Below are 3,968 nucleotides of genomic sequence, written 5' to 3'. Positions count from 1 at the left end.
AGTACTCGCCTAAGTTTGAAAAATCCTACCGAGTGGTGAGCAACCCTCCCACTCGGGGGCTTAGCTGCAGTCCAGTACTCGCCTAAGTTTGAAAAATCCTACCGAGTGGTGAGCAACCCTCCCACTCGGGGGCTTAGCTGCAGGCCAGTACTCGCCTAAGTTTGTAAAATCCTACCGAGTGGTGAGCAACCCTCCCACTCGGGGGCTTAGCTGCAGTCCAGTACTCGCCTAAGTTTGTAAAACCCTACCGAGTGGTGAGCAACCCTTCCACTCGGGGGCTTAGCTGCAGTCTAGTACTCGCCTAAGTTCGAAGTCCATCCCTATCCGCAAGGACGACGAGGTGCAGGTCGACTTTAACCTTCTCCTTCGGAGCTGCGCCACAAGTACAATGTGCGCTCCATCCCTATCCGCAAGGACGATGAGGTGTAGGTCGACTGCAACCTTCTCCTTCGGAGCTGCGCCACAAGTACAACGTCTGCTCCTGCCCTATCCGCAAGGACGACGAGGTACAGGTCGGCTGTAACCTTCTCCTTCGGAGCTGCGCCACAAGTACAACGTACGCTCCATCCTCGTCCGCAAGGACGACGAGGTACAGGTCGATTGGGATCTCCTCCTCAGAGCTGCATCTCAAGTACAAAGATTATTCCGAGTGAAGAACCAAATCCACTCGAAGGAAAACACAAGCATATTCAGAGATAAACCAAGTTCAGATAAATCCTAAAGTTCCGGACGATGGATCAAAAGTATTCGAGCACCAAGCCCGAAGAAGTTTAACGATTACACAATCACTCGGCATTCCGAGGCAAATAAAAGTGGAGCATAATGTTTTTCGGTCACGCGTCAGGAGAAGGACTGGTTGGGTCACAGAAACTGTCAAGGTCTATGCTGTCTGCAATGCGAGTGGCAGCGTCAAGGAAAGTGTCCATGAAGGATTGGAAGGTGTGCCTCTTTGTGTTAGCAACCTTGAGCTCCGCCAGCTTGTCTTCTTTGATGTCTTTGTAGTGCACTCGGACCAAGGACAACGCGACATCAGCGCCACAGCGAGCAGATGACTTCTTCCACTCTTGCACTTGGTCAGGTATTTGATTCAGTCGAGCCATCAGAGACTCGAGATCTTGAGACAGTTCCGCCTGAGGCCAGAGTTCAGCATCAACCCGAGTCATCGCTGCCTTCAGGCGAGCAAGATAAGCAACCGTGCTGTCCATGCGAGATTCCAACCGCAGCACATTCATCGCAACATCATCCTTGACTGGACAATTTATGGGATCGAGACCCATCTCGACCCGCCCAGTTTCCGCTTCAAAGTCTTGGCAAAGCTCTGCACAGTCGAGTAAACGATGAGTCGACGATATAATCAAGCTGGACAGTCGACCGCAATAAGTCAGTCAATCATCAGTACCTTCAAGTTTTAGGACCAGCTTTGCAGCAAGCTGGCCCAGATAAGACTCCAACTCGCCCTTCTTGGCCTTGAGACTCCCAAGCTCGTCAGTCAGCTTGTCCTTGTCTTTCTTCAGTCGCTCGACCTCCCGATTGGCGTCAGAGACAGCAGCCTTCAGTTTGGAGTTCTCCTCTTCTAACTTACCGACTGAAGCAAGCTTCTTGTCAGCAAGCGCCGTTTTCTCTCGCGCTTCCTTCTGTGCAGCAGCAAGATCCAGATCCTTCTTCTCCAAAGCCTGCTTCATTTTCTCTAAAGAAATAACATTCTTCAGACGGGCTTGGAATTGATGGTTTTCACTACATACATCTGCTCGAGTGGAGTCACTCGGTTCAAAAAATGGGAAGGAGAAGGGCCGGCAGTGAGAAAGACAGTTGTCGATTGGTTACCTCCCATGGCAGCTACTTCATCACGAGAAGTCTTGAGATTCTTCTGGGCCAATTCCAGATCAAGGTTGAGGCTGATTTGTTGCTTGTTCATTGCGGAAAGCTGAGCCCCAAGATCACAAGATTTCTGCAGTTTAAGCCATATCAATTGACCAGGATAAAAAGACATCGCAGTGATAGTTACTCTAAGACTACCGCCGAATCAAACATTCAACGGCAGTCTCGGGGACTACACCCAGTGGGTGCACTTGGCGTGCCCCCACTGGTTTGAATAAACACTCGACATGGTCTGCCCAGTGCGAGAGTAAAAAAACAGTTCTCAGACCATAGTCGACTGCCCGCAGTCAACCACGATCTCGGGGACTACACCCAGTGGCTGCACTTCGCGTGCCCCCACTAGTTCTGGTGTCATTCGACTTGGCCAGTCCAGACCGAGTGACAAAATTCAGGTTCTCAGACCACAGTCGACTGCCCGCAGTTAACTATGGTCTCGGGGACTACACCCAGTGGGTGCACTAAGAGTGCCCCCACTAGTTCAAAAATTCAATCCAAGACGACTCAAATTGACTCGTGCAACTTCAAAACTGTCACACCCCAGTGGGTGATCGGACGAGAAATATGATCAATCGGAAATCAACTAACCTGGACATTGGTCTGCAGAGCAGCTCCGGCGTTGAAGGCCACCTGACTGGCCTCATGCACCACTTTCATCTGCCCCATCACAAGGTTCAACTGAAGAAGAGCTTCCTTGGCGGCAGACGGTGGGTCGTCCGGGGTTTGATACGCAGTAAAAAGCGATGATGGCAGAGTAGTCGGAGCAACCGCTGGGTCTGATGCGTGGGGTTGTATTGGTACAGCAGAAGTTTGAGCAGCTGATCCTGATGGGCAATCAGTCGACAGCGGGATAGCGAAAGTGACGTTGGTACGTGCCGGATCTGACGATCGCTCGACGGCCGTCCCAGGCATATCAGTCGACTGAGGAACCTGGGCCTCGGGTGCTTTCCCGCTCAGTTCCTTGTCCCTCCTCCTCCTTCCCCTCAGCGGCACTTCTTCTTCATCGTCCGGGAGCACAACAACGTCCCGTGGCACTGCAACAAACAGAGAAAGTCAAAGAGATAGCTGACAAACAATCCAGTCGTCCAAATAAACTCGAGTCGGGCAAACTTACTGGCTTTGGAGGTAGCTGCGTCATCGGTTTCCTCGTTGTCTGGGGTCTTGTCGATATCCATATCAGTCGCAGCCGAGGCCGGGCTACAAAGGTTCATCATCCACTCGGTCAGTACAAGAGAATCGGCCAGAACAAGAAAATACAGAGAGAACATCTACCCAGAAGCAACAGGAACGTCCATCTTGATCCTAGGCAAGGTCTTCCGAGCCTTCGAAGGATTGATCTTGGGCTGCTTGGTGACCTTCTCAGCCAATTCTGGAGTCGAAGACCGAGCGCGCTTTTGAGATGGAGCGCTCGAGGCCACAGCCTTGCCGTGCCTGCCCGCGGGATCATGGCGCTGCTTGGATCGACGTTCAGAACGAGGTGGTGAGTCGGCTACCACCTCGTCGTCCAACTCATCGCTCTCATCTTCATCATCGTCGGCTGGTGACTCCCACTCGCCGCTCTCCTCCGCGCTGTCCTCGCCTTCATGGTGCTGCTCCAGAGCTTGTTCGCCATTGGGCATTGAGTACATCTCTGTATAAATCTACAAAACAAGTAGCCGAGTGGAAATCAGTCGGATCAACAAACAGTCAGAAAACACATCCAAATTCAATCAGTTGTAATGGCCAAACCTTGTCTGGCTGGTTGCTGTCGCTGAAAGGTTTGACTCTCCTGGCGCCCCTGGGGTTGTCCTTGTTCCCGGTGATGCCGCTCAGCCACTCAGCCACCATTTTGGCCGTCACCTCCTCCGGATGAACCCGAGCGGTATCACCAGCCCCGGAGTACATCCACATGGAGTGGTCACAAGCTTGGAGTGGTTGAATGCGCCGACTGAGAATCACCTCCAGCAGATCCATGACGGTGACACCTTGGTTGATCAGTCGAACTACCCTCTCGACCAACATGCCCGTCTCCGCCTTCTCCGCGGTGGTCACTTTCAACGAAGATGGAGTCTGAACACGATCAAAAGAGAAAGGGGGAAGTCCAGCCGAGTGGC

This window comes from Triticum aestivum, chromosome 1D, assembly GCF_018294505.1.
Source record: "Triticum aestivum cultivar Chinese Spring chromosome 1D, IWGSC CS RefSeq v2.1, whole genome shotgun sequence".
NCBI lineage: Eukaryota > Viridiplantae > Streptophyta > Magnoliopsida > Poales > Poaceae > Triticum > Triticum aestivum.
The sequence above is the reverse complement of the archived record's forward strand: the minus strand, read 5'-3'. Positions refer to the sequence as shown.